At 41.1% G+C, this 26,131-nt stretch overlaps 1 protein-coding gene and 1 long non-coding RNA gene across 5 annotated transcripts in view; one reads left to right on the plus strand and one right to left on the minus strand.

The window, feature by feature from the left end:
* Positions 1–10,160: 10,160 nt before the first annotated feature.
* Positions 10,161–22,048, minus strand: LOC112831067 (uncharacterized). The gene is made up of 3 exons (XR_012380651.1): positions 21,681–22,048; positions 11,318–11,457; positions 10,161–10,265 (listed from the first exon to the last, which is right to left on the minus strand). It is a non-coding gene; the product is annotated as an uncharacterized lncRNA (long non-coding RNA).
* An 86-nt stretch (positions 22,049–22,134) lies between these two features.
* CEP83 (centrosomal protein 83) overlaps positions 22,135–26,131 on the plus strand; it is a 139,122-nt gene continuing 135,125 nt past the window's right edge. For 3 of the 4 annotated variants that reach the window (XM_025881380.2, XM_025881384.2, XM_073900507.1), the window contains exon 1: positions 22,140–22,600. The gene's annotated coding sequence lies outside the window, so the exon portion shown is untranslated. Of the gene's footprint in view, positions 22,601–26,131 lie in introns of all 4 variants that reach the window. The other variant, XM_073900506.1, reaches the window with a different exon arrangement.

Here is a 26,131-nt window from a genome sequence, read left to right on the forward strand (position 1 = left end):
TTTATTTATTTGACAGAGAGAGCGTGCAAGCAAGAAAGAGAGCACAAGCAGGGGGAGCAGCAGAGGGAGAGGGAGAAGCCGACTCCACACTGAGCGGGGAACCCGATGCGGGGCTCAATCCCAGGACTCTGGGATCATGACCTGACCTGAAGGCAGACGCTTAATGACTGAGCCACCCAGGCGCCCCTACCCTTGATTATTAAATCAGAATCACTGAGAGTGGGACCCAGACTATTCAGTATTTTCTTAAGTTCCCCTCTGCAGTCCAAAGTGCAGCCACTGCCTCAGGCCATCTCTCTCAAACAGTTCTCAGCTGTGTCCTTGTCTGGAGCTGGACATCAGTTTAGTGAAAATGGAGCTCTCGGACAAGTTCCCGGAGTGCTAATAACTAGTCTACTGCTGGTCGGAGAAAAATCGATCTGTTTTCAGACTCATTTTCCCATCTTGAATAGTAAGGAAATCCCAAAGTGTGAACAAGAACATGTCCTAGGAGGACTCAGGAATGCTTTGGATTAGCTAAGCCTCTCTATTCGGAAAGGGAAATCCTGGCAGGTCTGGGTCTCTGCTTTGGTTCCCACTGAAGCCCCCTCTTCATCCACTGGGGCTTGCTTTTCTCCATAGCCTTCATTTTTCCATGGACTGTCTTAGATTAGCCATTTTCACCCTTATATAGGACTCAGTATTTCCACTTTATCATAAATATTTGTAACACTCCTTTACCATCCTCAAATGAAACAAATACATATAATGCAACCTACCTCTATGTCATTAATATGTATGTATATAAAATGCCCTAACTGTATTGTAGAGGATAAATAAAATGAGGTTAATTTGTAATAAAAATTCATATTGCAATATGTAAATTCATGGGGAAAATTGGCAGACATAATGAAGTTGTCAGGTGTCAGCATATGAGTTTTATAAAAAAATTTTATTATGAAAAATGTTAAACACATGCTAAGGTAGGAAGAATAGTATTGTGCTATTATGAGATACACACACAGACACACACACACACACACACACATATTTGGTTTCTGGCATAGAGCTCCTAAAAACCCTTAGGCTTTCTTTTTTTTAAGATTTTATTTATTTATTTGAGAGAGAGAGAGATAGCAAGAGCAGGAACACAAGCAGGGGGAGTGGGAGAGGGAGAAGCAGGCTTCCCGCTGAGCAGGGAGCCCGATGTGGGGCTCAGTCCCAGGACCCTGGGATCATGACCTGAGCCGAAGGCAGATGCGTAACTGAGGAACCCAGGCGCCCCAAACCCTTGGGATTTCTTAAGGGAGGAGAGCAGCGAAGGTGTCTTTTGTTAATATTAAGGAGGTGACTTTGGCAAAACACCTAAGGATGGTGGCTGGTCACCAGCGGAACTATGTGATCAGAGACTTGGGACTTCTTTCAGTCCCGCTGCTCCCTCCTCCCCAGCCTCCGGGGAGGGAAGAGGAGCTGGAGGTTGAATCGATTGCCAATGGCCAGTGATTTAATCAATCACGTCTATGTAATGTAATAAAGCCTCCATAAAAAGGGTGGGGTTTGGAGAGCTTGTATGTTGGTTGAAGGGTTGAACATGTGGAGATTCAAGAAGAGTGGGGCACCTAGAGAGGGCATGGAAGCTCGGGGCTCCTTTCCCATAGCTTGCCCTGTGCACCTCTTCCATCTGGCTATTCCTGAGTTATACCCTTTTATAGTAAGCCAGTAATCTGGTAAGTAAAACATTTCTCTGAGTTCTGTGAGCCACTCTTGCAAATTAATCAAACCTGAGGAGGGAGTCATGGGACCCTCCGATCTGTAGCCTGTCAGTCAGAAGCACAGGTGATAACCTAGGCTTGTGATTGGCATCTAAAGGGGATGGGGTTGGGGACTCCTGTGGGACTGATCCCTTAACCTGTGGAATCTGATGCTGTCCCCAGGTAGTGTCAGAATTGAGTTGAATTGTAGGCCACCCAGCTGGTGTCTGGAGAATTGCTTGGTGGTGTGGGAGACCCTGCCCTCCCCCACCATAACACACGTTGGAATTGGGTTCAGAGTCATATTAAGTATAATGAACTATATGCTTGGGGTGCCTGGCTGGCTTAGTTGGTTGAGCATGTGGCTCTTGATTTCAGGGTTATGAGTTGGAGCCCCACATTGGGCATAGAGTTTACTTAGAAAAAGAAAACAGGGCGCCTGGGTGGCTCAGTTGGTTAAGCGACTGCCTTCGGCTCAGGTCATGATCCCGGAATCCTGGGACTGAGTCCCACATCGGGCTCCTGGCTCAGTGGGGAGCCTGCTTCTCCTTCTGACCCTCTCCCCTCTCATGCTGTTTCTCTCTCTCTTGCTCTCTAATAAATAAATAAAATCTTTAAAAAGAAAAAGAAAACAGAAAAAAATGAACTGCATGCTTAATACCCAACTTTATCAGGGATCATTCATCAATAACCAGTCTTTTTCATTCTTACCAATGAAATGTGACCCCGGGACAAGCAGCATCAGCGTCACCTGGGAGATTGTTAGAAATGCAAATTCACTGGCCTCACCCCAGGCTACTGAATCAGATTCTCTGAGGTAGGGCCCAGATATCTGTGTTATACCCATCTCTCCAGTTGATTTGTAGAACCATTGATCTCTATAATATCCCCATCTTCTCAGATTATTTTAAGGCAAATCCCAGGTAGCACCCAGATGTATTATTTCATTCATAAATAATTATTTTAATTTAAAAAACAGTCACATACCGCTATATCACTTAACAAAAGTTTAACTGTAATTCCTGAATGTAATATGTTGAGTTTAAATAATTTTCTCAGATTTTCATGTTTTTTTTAATAGTTGATTTGTTTGAATCAGTTTAAACATTGCCTTCACTGATATATCTCTTAAGTCTCTCAATCTGTAATGATTCTCTTTTTTATTTCCTGCCATTTATTAGTTGAAGAAACTGGGTCATTTGTTGCATAATTTCTCACATTCAGGATTTTGCTGATTATGTTCCTATGTTGTCATTTTGTCATGTTCCTTTTACCTCCGTAACATTTACTATAATCTGGATGTTAGATCTAGAGGCTTGAGGATATTCAAGTTTGATTTTTGGGGGGCAGGAATTTTTTTTTTAAGATTTTATTTATTTGACAGAGAACACAAGCAGGGGGAGCTGCAGGCAGAGGTTAGAGGGAGAAGCAGGCTCCGCGCTGAGCAAGGAGCCTGATGCGGGGCTCAATCCCAGGACTCTGGGATCATGACCTGAGCTAACAGGCAGACACTTAACCGACTGAGCCACCCAGGAGCCCGGTGGCGGGGGAGGGGGGGAGGACTATTTCACAGGTGATGCTATGCCCTTCTCATTGCATCATAGTAGAAAACACATCAATATCTAGCTGTTCCTCTTTTTCTGATGTCTTAGCAGACACTGATAATCATTGCCTCAGTCCATTATTTCATTGAGAATTGCAAAATGGTGATATCCCAAATTTTATAATTTTTTTCTGCATTTATTATTTGAAATCTAAAGAAATTTCTTTGGGGTACCCAGCTGGCTCAGTCTGTAGAACATGTGACTCGATCTGGGGTTGTGAGTTCGAGCCCCATGTTGAGTATATATAGCATCTTAGCAAGGAACAGTAATTTTATGGAGAAGTGACAAGACAAAGGAAAAGGACTTTGAGCTTCTAAGGGTGGCAAATTATGGGAAGGTATTTATGGGGAAGCTAATGGTAGATAAGGGCTAGTTTTAGCAGGGATTGTTCAATAGGACACTTCTGGTGGTGCCTTCTTTGGGCTGATAAGGGTCTGGAGTTTTCTCTGATGATTAACTGATGCCCTTCCTGGTAGAGAGGGGAAGGAGGGGACACCTTTACAAGTTTATGTCCTGCTTTCAGGCAAATAGGGAAAGAGCAGAGAGCTTTTCTTATATTTCCTTTTTCCCAGTTGTCTTCAGCTAAAAATTATCCTTATTCTTAAGTGGCATATTTTGGGTGGCATATTCTGCTATTCTTCAGTTCCTTTTACAGGGAAATAGTTTTTAAATCGTAACCTGGGTGGTGGGAGGGCTCATTGAAATAGGCTTTTTCAGTAGAAAGAGCTAGGAAATACATATTTTAAAAGAGGAAATTACATCTTAAGAACATACTAATGCTTCTAATTTAAATGGACGATTACAGAAATTTTACTCCTCTTTGATTTTATATTTGTATATCTTTCCTCTAACACCAAAATTCTTAGTTCTTTTTAAAAGATTTTATTTATTTTATTTGAGAGAGAAAGGGGGGGAGGGGCAGAGGGAGAGAGAATCTCAAGCAGACTCCACACTGAGCCCAGAGCCCAATGCGGGGGGCTCAATCCCATGATCCTGAGATCATGACCTGAGCCAAAACCAAGAGTCAGACACTTAACCAATTGAGCCACCCAGACACCCCCCAAATTCTTAGTTCTTTTAATGATACTAACATAATCGCTTATTTGCTTTATCTGCATATTTGCATAGAATTATTTTCCAAACAACAATATCAGTATCATTAATAAAAATATAAATGAAGAAAGCTTAGGATTTCCTTGCATTTATTTTTTGTCCTTCCTTTCTTATATAAAAGGAATACACTAGGGACGCCTGGGTGGCTCAGTCGGTTAGGCATCCAACTCTTGGTTTTGGTTCAAGTCATGATCTCAGAGTTGTGAGATGGAGCCCTGCATTGGGCTCCGTGCTCGCTGCAGAGTCTGCTTGAGATTCTTTCCCCTTCCCTCTCCCTCCCCCTCTGCTCCTCTCCTTGCTCATGCTCCTCTCTCTAAAATAAATAAAATCTTTTTTTTTAAGATTTTATTTATTATTTGAGAGAGAGAGAATGAGAGATAGAGAGCACGAGAGGGAAGAGGGTCAGAGGGAGAAGCAGACACCCTGCTGAGCAGGGAGCCCGATGTGGGACTCAATCCCGGGACTCCAGGTTCATGACCTGAGCCAAAGGCAGTCGCTTAACCAGCTGAGCCACCCAGGCACCCTAAATAAAATCTTTTTAAAAAAAGGAAAACACTACATACCACTGTTCTGTACCTTGCTTTTGATTTTTTTTTAAACTTAACCTGTCCTAGGATTATTCCATAACAATACATATAGTTATTACCTTTTTATAACTGCATAATATTCCACTGTGTGGATATATTACAATGTATTTAAGCCAGTACCCCACTGATGAACATCTGGATTCAAAGAAGTCTTAGACTATAAACCAATATTGCTGTAATGAATATGCTTGCATTTTTGCAAGGATTTTTTGTAATTTGATATTTTTGTCATGTTTTCTTTGGGATAGATTCCTAGAAGTCAGATTCTAGGTCAAAGGTAAATGAACTTTTAATTTTGCTAGATATTGCCAAATTCCCCCTATAGAAGTTATACTGTTTGTATTCCCACCAACAGGTGTGAGAATCCCACATGCTTAAAATAATTTTAGAGTTTAGGGAAAACAATATTCAAAGGGATATTGTTAGCAATTTTATTTATATTTTGAAATAAGGGTTAAGAAAGCATATTCATATATATGCATGAGATAGGCACAAATTCAGATATAGGCATATTGTATTGGTGATTCAAGTATCAAGTCAGTGTTGCTGCTGATGTAATTTTTCAGAACGGGAAAAAAACTGGTAAAGGGCAAACAAAACAAACTACGGTTTTCTCCTAGTGTGGGGAACATCCTTGCCTGTATAATGATTCAGGTGTTTGAAAGACATGAGAGAGCAATGCTTTGAAAGACAGTGGAGTTGGCCAGTTATTACTAAGTTGTACTGATGCCCTACAGAAAGAGAATGAGAAGCTGGGGGCTGTTTATGAACAGTTGAAGCCTAAGTGTGAGAACAAGAGGACCTCTCTTTGGAACTTAAAAAAAAACTGGGACAAGTCGGTCACCTTAGCTTAGGGGCGGAACAGATAGGCAGCTAATAAGGGTGCAGCTTAACATCTATAATCAGAAGCAGGCAAGAATGGAGGAGCAGTTATCTCAACAAAAAGTCATAATGTGTTGCTTGGTTCCTGAATTTGAGCCAATTTTCAGGTCTGGAGTCTACTGACTAAACAAGTAGCTGGGTCCCGAGGGGAAGGACTCTGCCACGTCGTGGAAACTATATATTGTAATGATTTTCCCTCATTCCCAAAGGGACCCGGGACATCTACTTGAAGAGGACACTTACCATGGGAAAAGGGGACTGCTCAGTCATTTCAAGGAGCTTTGGACTTAGATTCTGAGCAGAGTAACTGAAGATCCAAAGTGTCATCATCATGCCCTGGTTCCTGGGTTCCATAAGCTAGGGCTTACAGAAGCAACTAATAGAGTCCTGGTTAAACTCTGGTTTACAGAGAATTCACATGGGTCAGCAGACCTACCCACTGGTCATTTCCCTGGTACCTGAATATATAATTGCAATAAACATAATTGACAGTTGAAGGATTGGGTCCTTAGGCTGTTAGCTAAGAACTAACATAGCGAGGAAGGCCAACAAGCCTTTGCAATTGTTACCCACCTCAGTTAACATAATAAAAAAAGATACTGTGTCCCAGGGTTGATGGGGGTGATTAGGGCCACTGTGCATCCTACAGTGTGAATGTAGACGACCACAGCGAGCTTAACCAAGTAGTAGTCCCAATTCAAGTTGTGCCTGACATACTATAATCGCTAGGGCAGATTAATAAGGTCTCAAGTACATGGCATGTGGCCACTGATTTGGTGAATGCATTCTTTTATATTCCAATCAGAAATAAGGATAAGAAGCAATTCATATTCATGTGGAAGAGGTCGTTTATTTCCAGTTTTGCCCAAGGACTATGTTAATTCTTCTGCCCTCTCTTGTAATACAGTCCGAAGAGATCTGGACTGTTTGGGTATCCTGTAGAACATTACATGGATATATTATACCATGGATATAATATACTGATGGGTAGGATGAGCAAGAAATGGTTTGCATGCTAGAGGCCTTGGAAAGATATATGCCTCCAGAGGGTGGGAGATAAACCCTAAGAAGATTCAGTAAAGTTTTTAGAGGTCCAATAGTCAGTGGCATGTGGAGACATCCCCTCCAGAGTCAAAGACAAATTTCTGTATCGTGCATCTCCTACTATAAGGAAGCACAGTGTCTGGTGGGCCTCTTGGGGTTCCAAAAGCACAAATTCCACACCTAGGAATACCAGTCTGGCTCATATCCTGGGGTACATGGGAAGTTGCCAGTTCTAAGTGAAGCCTGGAACGGCAATGGGCTCTGCAGCAGTCAGTGTGGAATTTAAACCAAGTCCCAGTAGGAGATCACAATATAGTCCTCTGGGATTTTGGTTGGCAAGGCCAGGCAATCTGTAGCAGAAGATTTTATTCCACTCAAGAAACAGCCGCTGGCATGGTACTGGGCCCCAGTAGAGGCAGAAAGCTTGACCATGAGGCGCCAAGTTACCCTGTGTCCCAAAGTGCCATCATGAGCTGAATTCTGTCAGACATCCCTGTCATAAAGTTGATGGGCCCAGCAGCGGTTCGTCATAATATATAAATGACGCATTCAAAGTCAAATCCCAAGGCATGAGTTAACTGCATATGCTAGTAGTCCCACCCCTCTACACCCACTAAACTTGTACTAGCACCCCTTCCTCAGGCTGTACGGCCAGCTGAGGGAGAAGAAAAAAGTTCAAACTTGATTCTGAATGAGCTGTCTTGATACGTGGATGGAAACTAAAAAATGGATGGCAGTACATTATAGCCATATTCAGTGGTGTCCCTAAAAGACAACAGAGAGGAAAAATCTTCCTAGTGGGCAGAGCTTCAAGCAGTATAGTTGGTCATCTACTTTGTATGAAAGAAGAAGTACCTGTGATGGGAATTTGTACAGTTGCCTGGGCAGTGGCCATGGCCTGGCCAGCTGGTCAGGATTTTGAAGGAAAAGCCTGGAAGATTGGGAAACAGAGGTCTGGAGTACAGGTGCGTGGACAGGCATAATAGAGTGGTCACAAAGGGTAAAGATTTCTGCATCACATGTTGATTCCAACATTGGAAAGGGTATGGAACAATCAAGTAGATAAAAAGCTTCTACCAGTTGATGTTAACCAAGCTTGGCCATGGCCTACCTCAAAACTGGCACAATGGGCACATGAATGGGATGGTCACGTTTGCAGAGATAGAGGCCACACATGGGGCCAACAGCATGAATTCCCACTTACCAGGGCCAATCTAGCTGCTTCTATCTCTGGAGGTCTAACTTGCTAGCAGCAAAGACTAACACTGAGTCCCTGATAAGGCATTTTATTTGAGATAAACGAGCCATTTGGTGGCAAGTCAACAACACTGAGCCCTTAGCCATTTGGTGGCAAGTCAACAACACTGAGCCCTTTTCATCCTGTAGTGACCAGTAGTTCATCCTCACAGGGATAAATACCTATTCTGGGTATGTATTTGCCTATTTTGCCGGCAGAGCCTCAGCCTGTACTACCATCTAGGAGCTTATAGAAGGCCTTATCCCCTCGCATGGGATTCCACTCAACAGTGCATCCAAACAGGAGAACCACTTCACCGTAAAGGTGATGTGGGAGTGAAGCTCATGACCAAGGCATCTACTGGCTGTACCACCTACTGCACTACCCAGAAGCAGCCAGCCTGATAAGAGCACTAGACCACCTACCGAAGGCACAGCTGAAATGTCAGTTTAGAGGGCATATTCAGCAAGGATTGAGTACCATCCTTCAGGATGTAGTATATACACTAAATCAGAGACCTCTGATTGGCACTGCTCCTAATAGGAAGAATATGTGGGTCCAGGAACAAAGTGGAGGGAGCAGAAGTGGCCCCACCTAACATCTCAGTGAGTCATTGGGAGACTTTGTGCTTCCTCTTCTCACAACTCTGTGCTTTGCAGGTTTAGAATTCCTGGTCCCCAAAGGAAGTATATTTTTGTCAAGCAACACAACAAGAGTCCCACTGAACTATAAGGTATGGCTACCATTTGGGCACTTTGGACTTTTTGCGTCTGGCCACCAGCAGGCAAGAAGAGGAGTCCCTGTCTTGGTAGGGGTAAATGACCTAGATCAACAGGAAGAGGAAGGGCTGCTTTCACCTAATGGACAGGGAAAAATATATGCGGATCCTAGGTGATTCACTTGGAAGTCTCTTGGTATGTAATTGGAACTGTGGAAGGGCATGTGCAGCAATCCCTGCCTGAGAAGGGTATAGTTGCCAATAACCATACATTCTCATTAGGAATAAGGATTCGGGTCACACCGACGTAGGCTACTAAGACTTGCAGAGGTGGGAGGTAAAAGGCAGTGGGATTTGGAATAGGAGTGAGGAGGACGAGTACCATTTGTAGCCCTGAGACCATCTGAGTGACGGGGGTGTAGTTTGTCCTAGTAATCTCCTTCTAAGCTTTAGCTCAGGAAGAGAAGTCTAGAAGAATTTTAGAGGAGCTGCTCCCAGAACATGAGTGGAGAAATGGATCAGTGTGGGGCAAGGGGCATTTTATGGTGGTCATGGGATACACTGCTCAGATTTTCAAGAGAGAACTTGCTGGAAAGACTAGAGAGAAAAAATAGGATTGAAGAAATCATGAAGAGGAGAATACATAATAGATGCAAATTCTTCTAAATCTACAGAAATATCAGGAAATGATACTTAAGAAGAAGACGAAGCAGATGACGAAGATGAAGGAACCAAAAAGGAATCCTTTGACAAAATGCCTCTGGCAGCAATTAAAAATGACATTAGTTTACCTCCAAAAATCAAGATACAAATTAAAAATAATGCCAAGAAAATTCCTCCCAACCTGGTCTATTCAGAAGCACCTGCTAGCCAGATAAAGAAACTAGTAAAGCATTTGTTAATGATGACATGAAGATTCCTCCCCCGACAAAGTGACTCTGCCTATAGCTCAGGCAAAAGGTTGCAGACCGTCAATTAAAAAAATTGTTAGCTGTAATGCTAAAACTGTGAATGCGAATGAGGTTGACAGTGAAGTGAGAGCCTCAGTCTGAACAGAAACCACAGGGGTGGATCTGTGATAAGATTATTGATACCGTAAGCCAGATGGTGCCACCTCTTTTAAATTTTGATGCTATTCCTCTTGACGACCATAAGCAAAACTTAAAAGATGCCATATAGTTTTCCCTGAGTTCCCCAACGCCTTTTGAGGTCAAAAGAAGAAATAAACATGTTGCAAATCAGAAATGTGAATACTCATGCAGCCTAGGGAGTTTATTCATCTTATTTCCCGTGTTGGATCTCAACTCTCAAGACTTGTCTCCCCAAATTTATTCTGTGTCCGACTTTAACCTGGAAAATAAAAAAAGGAAAAGTGTCAAAATCATCACCTTGATATGTCTCAGATGATGTTCTTGTTTATATCATCTTGTTTTTTTTGCTTTACAGGCAAAGATTTCTGGGTAAAGTGTTTTTTTTTTTTTTTTTCTTTATAAAGGAGAGAGAGAGAGAAATAGTGAGAGTGAGTGCCCTTGAGCGCCTGCTATGGGGCTTCTAGTTAGCGGACAGTCTTCTAGTGCCCTACTTCGAGAATTCAACACAGCTTTTATGCTACAGCCTTACCTTCCTGGAACTTCCACCCACCAGTGGCTGAGCACAGTAAGGGTACTAGAGCCAGGCCATGCCTGCCCAAACTGGGACCCCTCAAATGGGGATCAGTTTTTTGCTCCGAGGTTCCCTATTGGCAGGACCAAGACTTTCTGAGAGCTGTACTGCAGCCTGAGACTCTTCCTACCTAACCTTGCTTCCTTCCCTCTCTCCTTGCATGAGCAGAAGAGCTACGCCAGTGTGAAGGCACTCCTGGCCTACTTCTGCCTTTCTCCTTCATTCTTAGCAGCCATTCTCCCTAATAAATCTCTTGCTCATCTGATTCTGTCCTGATGTCTGCTTTTCTAAGGACCTGAACTGACCAAAGTCCCATGTATTGCGGGATGTTTAGCATCCCTGGCCTCACCCACAAATGCTGGCAGCACTGTCCCACTAATCTTGAGGCAACGAGCGACATCTCCGCAGATTGCCAAATGCTTTTATTGTGAACCACTCAGAGCATAACCATCAAGATCACAAAATTTTAGAGCTAGAAGAGCTCTTACAGATAAAAAAGAAACAGAAGTTTAATGACCTCTATTTCTTTTCTCCCTCTCCTACAGTGCCTTCACCTTCTTTTTCATTCTCTAATTCTTGCACCTCAACTGAAACTGATAAACTTGAGGAATATAAGTACCAAAGACACTATATAGCATCAGAATTTAGTGAAAAATTTAGGCAGTGATCAGTGTCTGAAACTGAAGCTAGGAAAAGAACATCAGTTACGATAGATGAAATTAGCTGTATAAGTAACCCACCCTCGGAACTGGCTGCAAATGTACTGCTTTTGTGATTAGAGTGCTTTCCAAGTTTCCATCAAGTCACAGGGATATAGTCTCAGGAAGATATTCTTGGAATGTGGAGGTATTGTTCAGTAATCAGCAGTAGGTAGCATTGTCTAAAAAAGATCCAAGAATATTAGTTTAGTTGGATGATAAGTGTGTAGCAGAGATCATTTTTCACTTTTCACCCAATGAGTATTCATCTAATATATTTGTTGATTCCCTACTATGTTCCAAGAATTATATTAAGCGCAGTAGTATACAGTGGTAAACCAAACATGATCCCCTCAAAGAGCTTATTATATGGAGCATGCATTCTTGATGGGCAGAAAACCTGAGATACTACAACGGTTTGTGACCCTCCAAAGAACCACAATATATAAACAGACACATGGGATATTTGTGGTTTAAGATCTCATAGGGGGCAGAGGGAGCACTTAGGGAAAAAAGTATCTAAACTGGCTCCTTAGGGAGTCAGAAAGGAAACTAAGGTTGAGAAACCTGATCTTGAGGAAGAAGAAAAAATGAAGACGATGAAAGAGAACAAGAAGGAAAAGTAGAATGATAAGAGAAATAGGAGACGAGGAGAGATGAGAAAAGGAGAAGGTATGTGAAATTTTAAGAGACAAAAATAGTTTTGTCTGCCACTGAGCCATATGACATATAACTTTTTTTCCTTGACATTCTGAAATACCAGCTTATTTCTCTACATTTGTTCTGGCTCTGGCAACAAAGCATTAAATGTGAAAAGGAATACTGGAATGCCTGCTCTTTATTAAAAGAATTCCCATATCCTACAGCATTCTTTTCTTTCTCAAATACTCCAAACAAATGTCCTCATTTTTTCTCATTTAAACTTGTAAACAATTTCCTATTAGGTTCCTAAGGACCCCCTTATTCCACTTACTTGTAATGTGAAATTTGTTAGCTCCATAATATCAAAGCCTTCAGTTTTATAGAAGTTATTTCTTTCATTTATCTGCCATAGTAGACAAACCCATTTGTTGTTTGACAGCTTACGAAGCTTTTCTGCGGTTTGGATATATCCCTCAGGATCATATATCTGCCTTTGCTCTGAGTAGAGGTGCACTTAGTGAGTGACTTTCTGATTACTAGTTGGATTTCCAATACTATGTTGAATAAAAGTGGTGAGAGTGGGCATCTTTGTTTTGTTTCTGATCTTAGAAGAAAAGAAGCTGGAAGCAGCTTTTCACTGTTGAGTATGATGTTAGCTGTAGGTTTGTCATATACGGTCTTTATTTTTTTGCGGTACATTCCTAATATACCTACTTTGTTGAGATACTATCTTCAGTGTGTTATTGTTTATAACTTAATTTTTATTAACTTGTAGGAGTTCTTTATATATTCTTGATACAAGCCCTTTGCTAAATACACGTGTGGTGCATATCTCCCATTCTGTAGTGTAATGCTGTCTTTGAAGAACATAAATTTAAGTTTTGATGAAGTCCAATTTGTCAAATTTTTTTGTGATTAGTGCCTCTTGTGTCCCATGCAAGGAATATTTGCCTACTCCAAAGTTATAAAGATGCTCTTCTATGTTTTCTTCTAGAAGTTTTATGGATCCGGGTTTTATATTAGGCCTATGAACCTATGGAGTTAAATAGGACCTTAAAGTTCTTCTTTTTTTTTTTTAAACAAATGGATATCGAATTGTTGTAGCAATATTTTTTAAAACAACAGTAACAACAACTTTCTTTCACATTTAATTGCTTTACTGCCTTAGTCAAAAATGAAATGACTGCATATGTGGGGTTCTATTTGTAGGCTTGGATCTGTTTATTTACTAGCCTATCCTTATGTAGTAATACACTATTTTGCTTACTGTAACTTTCCAGAAATCTTGTGATCAGGTAGTTATAAGACTTCAAACATTGTTCTTTTTACATATTGTCTTGGCTATTCTAGGCCCTTCAGCTTCTAAGATAAATTTTAGAATTACTTCATCTAGGTCTCAAAAAAAACCTAAAAAGAGCCTGTTGGAATTTGATAGGGATTGGGTTGAATTTACAAATCAACTTAGGAAGAATGGAGAACTTAATGATAGTGTTTTACCATCCATGAATATGACATATTTCTCTATTTATTTAAGACTTAAAATTTCCCTCAGCTAGGTTTTGTGGTTTTCAATACAGAGGTCTTGCACATCTTTTGTCATGCTTCTTCCTAGATTTCCAGTGTTTCTGGATACATTATAAATGATATTGTTTTCAGTTTCACTTCCCAATTACTTGTTGCTGGTGTATAGAAGTAGAATTGATTTTTGTATATTGACCCTGTAGCGTATGACTTGCTAAATTATTAGTTCTAGTAGCTTTTTTTGTGTATTACATAGGTTTTTCTCTGTATAATAATCATGTTGCCTGTGACTACAGTTTTACTTATTCCTTTCTAAATTTATTTATATAATCCATATACCATAAAATCCACTTTTCAAGTGTATAATTCAGTGGTTTTTAGTATATTTGCAAAGCTGTGCAACCTCATCACTAATTCCAAAAAATTTTTATCGCTCCAAATATAAACCCTGTATTCATTAACAGTTACTCACCATTATCCCCATCCCCAGCCCCTGACAACTACTAATCTATTTTCTTAATCTCTATAGATTTGCCTATTCTGGACATTTCATATAAATGGAATCATAAATGTAGCTTTCACTTTGCATATAATGTGTTCAAGGTTTATCCAGGTGGTAGCATGAATCAGCACTTCATTTTTACGGCTGAATCATATTCCATTGCATAGATATACCACATTTATTTTATTCCTTCATTAGTTGATGGAGATTTGGGTTGTTTCTACCTTTTAGTTATTATGAATAGTGTTGCTATGAATATTTGTATATACATTTTTGCATGACCATAGGTTTCCAATTCACTTAGGTATGTACCTAGGAGTGGAACTGCTGGTTCATACAGTAACTTTATTTTAACCTCTTGAGGAACTGCCACGTTATTCCCAAAGCACCATTTTACATTCCCACCACTGAGGTAATTCTAATTCTATTTCTTCACATTCTCACTAATGCTTGTTATTGTCCATGCCATCCTAGTGGGTGTAAAATGGTATCTCATCATGGTTTTGATTTTTCATTTCCCTAATGACAAATGATGTTGATCATCTTCTCATGTCCTTATTGGGTGTTTGTATAGCTTCTTTGGAGAAATCTCTATTCAAATCCTTCGTCCGCTTTTAAATTAGCTTGTCTTTTTATTGTTGAATTGTAAGAATTCTTTATATATTTTGAATACAAGTTCTCATCAGATATGATTTTCAAATATTTTCTCCCATTCAATAGGTTGTCTTTTCACTTTCTTTTTTTCCCCCCACCTTCTTCCTGTTTATTCCATATCAGTTGCTGTGGAGGATGAAATCTTATTGTGAACAGATTGAAAGAAAAATATATACAATTTTTTAAAAAAGTTTTTAAGTAATCTCTACACCCAATGTGGGGCTTGAACTCATGATCCCAAGATGCAGAGTCTCATGCTCTTCTGACTGAGCCAACCAAGTGCCCGAAAAATATACAATTTCAAACAATATTTAGCTATCAACTCGGAAGGTATACAGGTACAATATGATACAGAATACGATGAAGGAAACTGAGCCTGCTAGGCTTTAGGCCATGGAGGGCTTAAGAACATTATCATTTATGTTAACAAAACCCAAGTGCTTTGAAAAACCAACACCAGGCCATTCTCAGATGTCTTTCATTTCAAGGACGAGTTCTGATGTGGAGTGCCATGATTCTGTAGATTTCTGGCTGCTTGCTAGTCCTTTCTCTTTGTGGATAAACTTATTTCTCTCTTACTTCTTTAAGGTGTGCTCACAGGAGCAGTGTAGGCTGCAGGATGAGAGAGTCCCTCAAGAAGCATAGACAGGGAGAAGGCAGGAGCACAGCAGGATCAGGAGGGTCTTCTGCTGCTAACCTCACTGGGGAGGGATTAAGGTAGCTGCCTCCTGAACCCACAGCTTGGCCTAAGCAGGGCAGCCCATCTCCATCCTCCATCCTCCAGTTGGTAATACCGGTCACCCTTGTCAGACCTCCCCTGTCTCAAGGTGAGTTCACCTTAGAGGCTGAATATAAAAGTATGAGTCTGGGACCCAAGCCACCAACACCCACAGGGTCCCCAGTTAGAGGTCTGGTCCCAGGAGGAGGCTGCTACTGCACTCTGGCAACCACAGGACTGAGGAACGTGGCCCACTGTTGTCAGAAAAGCTGGAAATCCAGATTTGTATATCAGCCCCTGATTCCGAAAGGTTGCAATTTATTCATGTTCTAGCAAAAACATTTTCAGGAATGATGTAAGTGGGTAAAAATAAAAGCCAAATCAGGCAGAGTGTGGACTGTGGCCTCACAAACCCTACAGCCTGCTTGTATCCTCTCTTAATTTCCACATCAAATCTCTCTGAAGCACGTGAATCTGAACTTCTGGGGTCTTAGCTCTTTACAGGATATTTTTGGGATTTTTTTTTAAGTCTAAAAGATGGTAATCTATCTTCATTCTTGTTCTTCAGGATATTTTTCAGTCTTAGGCTAAATGGATACTTAACTTGGGGCAGTCCTTCTCTTATGTTAAAATATTCCAGTCGCACATTATTACAAAGATAGCACCAAATCAAACTGACTGAGAGAGCCACCAACAAATGGGGGTAGAGAATTCTGAAAAACAAAGGTAATAACTGAGAAGCTGAGCGGTTTTCCTCCAGTGTCTCTGATGCCCACACTCAGCTGCTCCTCCCTCCTTGGGCAGCTGATAGGACATGCCTCCCAACCTTCTCATCTTTACCACTTGAGGTCTCAGGTGACGGCAGGGGACCCTGGGCCCTGGCACATTGTGTGCAGGGCTTCCTGGACTCCGTGGGGGGGGGGGGGTCGGCCCTGTTTAGCCACTCCTGGTATAGCTCCTGCATGTGGGCGCTGGTTTAGGGGGCTGCATGGGGAGGTCAGGGTCGATGCCTTCCATCTGCCGCAGCAGCACCTTGTCTGCATGCCCATCCTCGGTCTGGGCTTGGCCTCTGTCATTTAAACATCCACTGGTCCAGGCGAGCACTTCCACCAAGTGGTATGGTGCCCTTCTCCAGCTTCAGAACCACATCCTGGATGTTTTGAAAGCAGTACACAGCAGCCAAGCATAACAGAACCTCCCCATTCTTTTCAAGGGTAACCTGTTTGTTCTTCAGGGTGTGGCAGGTGACCTCCCTCACATCCTCATTAAATAGCTGCTTGGCCGCATGTCTGAAGATGTGTGCCAGGTACCTGCTGGAGGTGGCTCCATCATGGTGTCAGTGCCTCACCCTCTCCTTCAGGCCGCCAAACAGTGTGTACATGGCAGCGTCTTTTCACCAAGAGGTCACTTTGCTCCATTATCTGAACAATTTCACCTGAGGTTCATATACAGTCAGTCAGCACCCTGGGAACCATGTGAAGCTGTGGGAAAATCTTCTCGAAAGGCCTTCAGTTTATCATCAGAGCAGGGGCCATAATAATGTGGAAAATCTTGTCTGGGGACAGGTTCTGCTATCTGGCAAAGTAATCCTTCACCATAGAGCCCCAGATCTGCTGGGGAGACTTGGTGGTATACAGGTGGGGGGGGTGACATGGTGGCCCAGCACATGTTCCAAGTATGGGACCCAGCCTGGACAGGTGGAGGTGAGCTTGGGTAACACTGGCTCTTCCTCACTGTGCTGGAGGCATCGAGACACAGATTCTTTCTTACTCTCCAGGATCCTGAAATCCCCAGCCGCTGTTGTAATAGACAGTGCATACCCCAAGACTGTTGAGGAAGCCACAGAGTCTTCAGGATGCATCAATCGCATTGAGGCATAATTTAGCAGCAAAATAAGGCAGAGACTGTGGACACACCGACACTGCCAGCACCTTTTGCTGTAAGATATCACATTTCTTATTAAGGTTCAGAACTCAAAAGAAGTCCTTGGGGTTCTGCTGGGAAACCTGGATTCCTTCCTCCACTAGTCACACCACTGTCACACCCCAATTGCTCAAATATCTTGGCATCAGCCAACTTATGGAATTCTCTTCTTCCATATGTGGTGCTCACACTTCATCTGCAGTGGGGCAGGTGGGGGCGAAGGCTTGGCCTGAGAGGTGCCCCAGGAGATGCAGTCTTTTCACTTTCTTGATAGTGCTCTTTGAAGCCCCCTAATTTTTAATTTTGATAAAGTATAATTTATTTTTTCCTTTGGTTGTTTGTGCTCTTGGTATCACATCCAAGAAAGCATTTCTATGCCATGAAGATTTATGGCTATGTTTTTTTTCTGAGTGTTAGTTCTTAAATTTAGATCTTTATCTTAATATTTGTATATGTATAGGGGTCCAAGTTCATTCTTTTCCATGTTTTCCCAGCATCATTTTTTTGAAAAGACTATTCTTTCTCCTACTGAATTGTCTTGGCACCTTTGCCAAAAGTCAATTGACCATAAATATAAAGGTTTTATTTATTTTATTTATTATGTTAATCACCATACATCATTAGTTTTTAATGTAGTGTTCCATGATTCATTGTTTGCATATAACACCCAGTGCTCCATGCAGAACGTGCCCTCTTTAATACCCATCACCATGCTAACCCATCCTCCCACTAGGTTCTCCCTCTAGAACCCTCAGTTTGTTTTTCAGAGTCCATAGTCTCTCATGGTTCATCTCCCCCTCTGATTTCCCCCCCTTCATTCTTCCCCTCCTGCTATCTTCTTTTTAACATATGATGTATTATTTGCTTCAGAGGTACAGAGCTATGATTCAACAGTCTTGCACACTTCATAGCGCTCACCATAGCACATACCCTCCCCAATGTCTATCACCCAGCCACCCCATCCCTCCCACCCCCCACCACTCCAGCAACCCTCAGTTTGTTCCCTGAGATTAAGAATTCCTCATTATCAGTGAGGTGGTATTATTTATGGACTCTGAATTACATCTCACTTATATATGCTTTTGGCAGTACAGCTGTGTTGATTACTATAGTTTTGAAATCAGGAAGTCCAAGTTTTTCCAATCTTTATGCATATTCTTATTGTTTTATTACATTGATTGGGACCTTCAACATAACCCTGAATAGAAGTGGTGAGAGCAAACATTCTTGTCTTATGTTGTTCCTGACCTTAGGGGGAAAAGATTTAATATTTCACATTACATTTTTTTAAGATGATTGTTGTTATACTGAGGAAGTTCCCTTTTTTTTTTTTTAAGATTTTATTTATTTATTTGACAGAGAGACACAGCAAGAGAGGGAACACAAGCAGGGGTAGTGGGAGAGGGAGAAGCAGGCTTCCTGCCGAGCAGGGAGCCCAATGCAGGGCTCGATCCCAGGACCTCAGATCATGACCTGAGCCAAAGGCAGACACTTAATGACTGAGCCACCTAGGCGCCCCAAGGAAGTTCTCTTCTGTACTTGAAGTTTTTTTTTTTTTTTTAAACATGAATGGGTTTGAATTTTGTCAGATGCTTTTTCTGCATCTACTGAGACCATCACTTTTTCTCTTCCATTCTGTTAATGTGGTGAATTACACTGACTTTTCAATGTTAAACCACACCTTTCTTAGCATCTTAACCTTTATATTGCAAGGTTCAATTTGCCAATATTTCATTAAGAATTTTAAAATCTATATTCATGTGGGATACTGGTTTTTAATTCTCTTGTAGAATGTCCTGGTCAAGTTTTGATATCAGGATTATTTGGCCTCATAAAATGAGTTTGGAAGTGTTCATTCCTGCTCTAGTCTCTGAAATAGACAGGATTAGTATTTTATCTTCTTTAAAAGTCTGATAAAATTTACTGGTGAAGCCATCTGGCCCTGGAGTTTTCTTTCTGGGAAAGTTTTTGATTAGAAATTCCATTTCTTTAACAGATATTGGTCCATTTAGCTTGTCTTTTTCTTCTTGTGTCAATTGTAGTTTTTCCAGGAATTTGTCCACTTCATGTAAGTTGTCAAATTTATTGGCATAAAGTTGTTGAACTATCCCTTTAATATCTATATAATTCATTAGCATTAAAAGTAAAATTTCTGCATACAAAAATAAAATAGATGACAAATGATGAATCAGGGGAAAATAAATATATAACATATAGCAGAAAAAGATATATATTGTAGGAGCAAACAGTCTAGTGACAGAAAGAGGGAATTATGATTGAGTGTCACAAATACCAGGAGAGGTACAAAGAAAACAACACATAGGATGGATACACTGGCCAATTTAGGAAGTCAGAATCATGATGTCCAAGTGATGAGTTACATTTGCTAACTTGAGGTAAAATAATATAATCAAATTTATGGATACTTAAAAAGCTGAGAATTTAGCTCTCAGATATAATTATTTCACATTGGTCATCTACCTATGGGTGTCTACAGTCAACTGCTCCCCTTTCACTGGCATATCTTTAATTAAAAATAAAAGTTTTTTGTAAAAATGATAGACATTATAAAAAAATTCAAATGAGATTAAAAAGTCCAAAAGACAAAATAAAAATCATTTGCATTTTGGCCAACATCCTTCCAGATCTTTTTGTACATTTATATACACAAATATACACATATATATTCATGTCAAGATGATGCTGTTCTTGCTGATTTGTATTCTCCTTTTATGGGGGGACCTATATGCTATGAACATATTTTCATGTAAATAAAGATTTCCATCATTATAAATAGGTTAAAGGTATTCCATTGTGCACATGCACTGTAATTTAACTAGCATCCTAGTGATGGCACTTACACTGTTTCCAAAAACACTTATTACAAAAAAGGGAGTGAAGAACATCCATATGAATGGTTTCTTTTTGTTATTTTCCTTAGAATGAATGGACTAGGAAATGAGATTCTGGGGCAAAGGCTAATGAAATTTTGGTAAATAAGATTGTCCCAATTTCAACCTTAACACCAGTAAGTGCACAATAGTAATTGTAACCCCGTATCACTATGTACCCTGAGGGACAAAAAGGATCTGTTTGGAATGTTGAATATCTTTCATTTAATTAGTTGTTCATTTTTCTTGGCTTAAAAATATCCTATTGATTTCCTTTGCTAATTATATTGAGGTGTTTTTAAAATTGATACTTTTTTTAAAATGAAAGATTAGAGAGAGACGCACACACGCATGTGTGGGGGGGGAAGAGGGAGAGGGAGAGTCTGAAGCCGACTCTACACTGTGCACAGAGCCCATTGAAGGGCTCCATTTCACAACCCTGAGATCACAACCTGAGCCGAAACCAAGAGTGGGATGCTTAACGGGCACCACCCAGGCACCCCTTAAAATTGATATTCTATGAGCTCTTTGTATATTAGGAATATTTTTCCTTCTTTTTCCACGTTACAAATGTATTTTCCACTGGTTCATTATTTGTGTATAGAAGATTACAACTTGTATATAGAAGATTACAATCTTCATGTGGGTAATTTTTACCATTTTTTTCTGTTATGGTTTCTGGTTCTTGTTTCATACTTAGCAAAGGCCTTTCTCAGCTCAAGATTATAAAGATACTCTCCTTGATTTTCTTGTAGTGTTTTTTTGGCTTCATTCTTTACATTTAAATTTTTGATTCATCTGGTATTTGAGAAAGGAGATAGAAATTCTGTCTCCATGGGCTTGTTATTTCTCAGATAATCTCTTTCCCACTTAGCAGTGATTTGTAGCATATAGTTTACTGATTACCACCAAGACTTCTGGAGTCCAGGTCTCCCGGCTTCAACACTTACCAGTAATGGATCTGAGTAATGTTGTAAAGTCAGATAATAATTGCACCCGTCTTAGGGTTAAATAATATAATCTGAAAAAGTGCTCTGGTACTTGATACCTAAATGCTCAGCAAATGTGAGCTACTATTATTAAACACTTGTACATGGCACAGCAGTTTGTTTCTGGATTCTATATTCTGTTCTCTATCTTCCACATCTTTGTAATCCATGTGTTGACACTCAATTACCCAACTCATTGTCTCATGGAATGGCTCCTCTTTCCTCATTTCAACAAAAAAAGTTCCTATCTCAGTTGCCTTTCTAATCATAGCTACAGCCCAGGTAAAAATAAGCTGTGCTTCACAATGCAATGAGAACCAAAACCCCGAACCAAGACGCTGAACAAACGTGGTAAAGAAGAGTATCTATTTCTTCTACCACGTATTCTTAAGAGACTGAAACTCTACCTCATTTCAGCCCTTGGTATATAACTGATGCTCTCAAAAACTAGTACCTTCTCTCCCCATTCTAGTTTACAACCTTAAATAAAGAGTTGACAAATGTTACGACTCTGGAGCAGGACGCGAGGGGCGGGGAAGGATTCACCCAGGGCCCCGGTCCTAACCTGGCCAGTTCCTCCTGGCTAGCTGAGCTGACGCCCCCAGGCTGCGTGGCAGGCAGGCGACTCCAGGACCCATTATATGTGCACAATCGGGGTCGAAGGCAGCGGCAGGACCTCCTCGGAGCCCTCAAAGAGTTAAGAGTGTGCGAAGAGCCGGCAGAGGGAAGCGCGAAAAGGGGAAAATCCCCTAGAAACATAGCGTGGCGAGGAGGCGAGGGAGACCGGCTTCTCGCTCAACCACGCACTTCAGTCTGGCTGGTTGAAGCAAGTCTCTGCGTCCCCCCCAAGGCTCTGTCGTAGCGCCGCCTCGACCCGGCGTTCCCGCCGTTGTCGGCCGCCGCTCCCTCCTCCGCTCGGCTCGCCTCCTCCCTCTAACGGCTGCTGAGCGCAGCCGGCGTCCGCGGCGTCGGTGACGACGGCGTAGGGGCGGGACTTCCTGCCTTGCGCTCTCTTAGGACTTCCCACCGAGGCGCTCCGCTGGGCTTGAAAGGCGGGGGGCGGCGGGCGGCGGGCGGCGGGCTGAGGTTGGCGTGTCCGCGGGTCGGCAGCTACTGGGCTCCCTCGCTACCCTGAGAAAGCCCGTCCGCCGAGGTGGAGCGAAGCTGCCTCTCCACCGCCGCCCTTTCTGCCCTCGGAGCTCTCTCGGGAAACCTCACGTTTCCCTTGGAGTCGGGAGCCCGCGGGGTGCGCTCGGCCCTCCTTTTCCTGCTCCTCCTCTTCAGTCCGCGTCGCGAGCGGCTGCAGGCCGGGCCAGCACCCCGCGTGTGGGACTGCATCCCTTAGCCCCAATGCCGGTGCGAGAAGAGCTGAGTGGGTGCCCGTGGTTGGAGCTGTGCGGGTGTTCCCCGGTGGCGGGTGCGGCCACAGCACCGGGAGCTTTTAAGTTCTTTGCGCGCAAGTTGCAAGGACTGAGTGCGAGTCTGGTACGTAACGTCTTTCTATGGGGACGCTGTTTTGTCCGTGGTTTGGAATGTTCCCCTTTTCTTCACAGTTTGCCCTTGAATTTTTTGTACTTTTCCTGTAAAGTAATTGGAGCGGGTGTGAGAAACGTAGGCTGTGAGACATGTTCTGTAGCCAGTTAAATGCACGTGAAACTTTTTATGCAGTTTTTTTTTTAAATTTATGTATGTATGTAAGTAATCTCTACACCCGGGGCTCGAACTCACCACCCCGAGATTAAAAGAGTCGCATGCTCCTCGGACTGAGCCAGCCAGGCGCCCCTTTTTGGAGTTTTTTGATGCACTCCAGCGCGGTGCTTGTGTAGCAAGTTCACTAACTGGCTGAACGTGTGGTACCACAAGTTTAATTTGTGATGAAAAAACTATGCTAACCACTTTCTGTGGCCCCGCAGACAATTTTAATAGTGATATTGGCAGTCCTTTCAGAGATAACGTCTAGACTATGTAAATGAATGCCTGGATTAAATGGACATTTTGATAAATCCTTACCAGCTTTTGACCATAATAAATGGGCACTTAGCTCTTCAAAATGCCCACTGCCAAGTATTTTTAAATCCTTAAGTTACATGAGTTCTAATTATGAAGCTGTTTCAGTAAAATCTGAGATGTCTAGTATGCAAGAAACTTGTTCTTAATTTCTTATATGTGTTATAGTTGATAGTGTTTAGACTATGAACACAAAGTACTTGAGATCTAAAACTGAGTAGGTTGTTAAAGCAGTGCTTCTGTTACCAAGCAACATCTCTGTAAACAAGTCTAATATTCAACTAGAATATAATTAAATGTAACTATCCTACAATTATCTGGATTCAGAATTCTGTAAATTCATGGGTTTAGCCTGTAGGTGGTTACAGTTAATACGCACCTTCTGTACTGAAGTTTGATTTCAAACTCATTTTGTGTGGAATTACTAGAATGTTTTGAATTTCAGTGTCATACAGGACTCTCCAGAGAGTTGCAAATGGATTTGAGTTACCCTTTGGTTATATAGGACAGTGTATGTCCGCTATTCTTTCTTTTGAATATTTTCTAATCAGATGAAGTGTGCAGGCTATATTCAGTATAATATTCCATTATACTCAAATAATAGAATAATACCAATTTAGGGTTACACATAGCGCATTGGTAGATTAAAACAGTATCCACAAGTGTTTTTAAGCCTTGGTTGAGCCAATAACCTCACTCCTTCTCCGCCCATTAAACCTTTATTGATATAATTTGTATGACTGTATGGCAAGGAGTTTTCAGAGCACTTTTTCATGATTTTTTTGAGTGCTATAACCTTTCAAGTATGTCAGAAAGGACATACATTTGAGACACTGAGACTGAATGACTTCTTTGAAATCAAACTATTGGTAATGGGAATTGCAACTTGAAGTTGCATGTCTTACTACATTGCAAAAATCCGTTGACTTCATCTTAGTTCCCTCCCCCTTTCTCTTTTCCATATGCTGATGTTGAAGTAATGAAATATTCAAGAGTTGGGCAAGACAAGCAGAGAAGAAAAATCAAGAATGACTCGTATAAAATTCTTAGTAATCAGAAGTCAGCATTTTGTCTTGGGAAGTTCTAATTCAAGAAGTTTAGAAGAATGAAATCTTAACAGAAAGATTAATTGTCAGAATTCTTTGTGTGTTTTCTAGGTACTGTCTCTGCTTAAAGTAATTGAGTTTTATTTTAATTTTGTCATACATAATGTATTAAGTTCAGTAATTCTGTCAGATTGTCTAATCTGTGTGTACTTTAGGGCATGTGTGTGTGTATCTGTAAAAAATTTCCTGAAGTACTCTTTCCTACCAACTAAAGTTCACATTTCTTAACCTGAACTCTTCAAAATCTCCTCTCACTCTGCCATTTCATGTTCATGTTCTTTATAGAAAAACTGTTCTGTGTCCAGACTGATTTCCTCACTATCCTCTAAACCTACCATGTGTTTTCTCCCTTTCTTCCAAGTCTTTGAGTCTTTCCGCCTTCCTGACCTGATTTCTTCCCTTCTTTCCTAAAATCTGAATTGTACCTTTTCTATAAAGTTCAACTCCACCATAATCTCCGCAGGTGAGGAAAAGTTCTCTACTCTCTTAGAGTCTCTAGCTGGCCTAAGAGTTAAATTGACATAAAACTGATTAACAGAGAAAAGCGTACAAGTTTAAAAAAATTTTTACATGTACTTGGGGGCCTTCACAGGAGAATGAAGACTTGAAGTAACCAGAGCGGAAACCTTTTATACCTTTTAGATAAAGAAACAATAAATTTGTGTAAAAAAGACAAGGGGTTTTGTGTTGAGTAGTAAATTGTGGAGAAGTGACTAGGAAGATAAAGATTAGTTTAATAAGGCTTGTTTGTACAGATTTCTCGGCTTTGATCCCCCATCTCTGGTGATAAGAATGTCTTCTGTACTCCTGGTACAGGTTTTGTTCTTTTTTTTCTTCTGGGATGTTTATCTTCTGTTTTCAAGAAGAAAAAGGAGGGTCAGAGTGCCCCTTTTTGCACCTGCTATTTGCTTAAATGCTTTTAACTCAATCAGTACACCAAAGTGGCATATTTTAGGGTAACATGTTCTGAACTCTTTCTCTGAAATCCTGTAGCATGTTTTCATTAGCCATTCTCATCTGATACTTACACTTTATATTGCGATTTATCATTTCTGTATATGCCTCACCTTCCTAACTAGATTGTAAGCTCCTTAAGGGCAGGACACCACATCTCAATGAGCTGTATCCTTAGTATCTTCCAAATATAAGTTGCTGAATAAATGATTCTTAGAGATGAGAAATGTGCATTTGTACTTTTCCCCCTCTTCCATAGTGTAGTAGAAGTAAAAGAAAATCTTTGAGAGAGTGAGAGAGAAAGGGCAACTGTAAACCATAAGAAAGGGAATTAAAAGAGAGGGAATTCATTGGGATTGGAAGGGAAGATTCTATTCCTAGAAAGTGTGATATTTAAGAATTTCCCAAGACAATATCAGCAGTGAGGACTCCTCAGGAATGCTGGCACTACTCTCAAGTGGGCTTGGGGAGTTTGATCAATTTCCTGGTTCTTCCTTAGTAGAATCTTAATTTTAAAAACACTTCCCCCAACTCTCTCCTCCCTCTACCTCCCTTGTAAAATCCCTCTCTCCCTATCTCTCCATTTTACCCTGTTCCATTTTACTTTTTTCCTGGTCAAGACTTATTTATGAATTATGTCAGTACTTTTATTTGGCCCTCATAAAGTAGCCATCATCTTAAGTTTTATAATTTTCCAGTGGGGCTGCCTCTATGGGTCATGGAGAGATCACAAGCTGTATAGTCTAGCTAGTCTAGCTTTTTTTTTTTTTTAAGTTTAACTGAGATATAATCCAGTAGTAAAGAAATTAAGAAAGCAGGAAGTGCCCAGTTTCTGCATATTATAACTTTAAATTTCTTTTGCACTAAAATTCATAGAGTTGGGAAGAACCTAAACCTATCCATTTCCTTTTGGAAAGTGCCTATCACTCTCAAAATATGTCTCTAAATA

The sequence above is a fragment of the Callorhinus ursinus genome, unplaced genomic scaffold (assembly GCF_003265705.2).
Source record: "Callorhinus ursinus isolate GAN/ISIS: 27379988/994484 unplaced genomic scaffold, GSC_fseal_2.0 scaffold14, whole genome shotgun sequence".
Classification (NCBI taxonomy): Eukaryota; Metazoa; Chordata; class Mammalia; order Carnivora; family Otariidae; genus Callorhinus; species Callorhinus ursinus.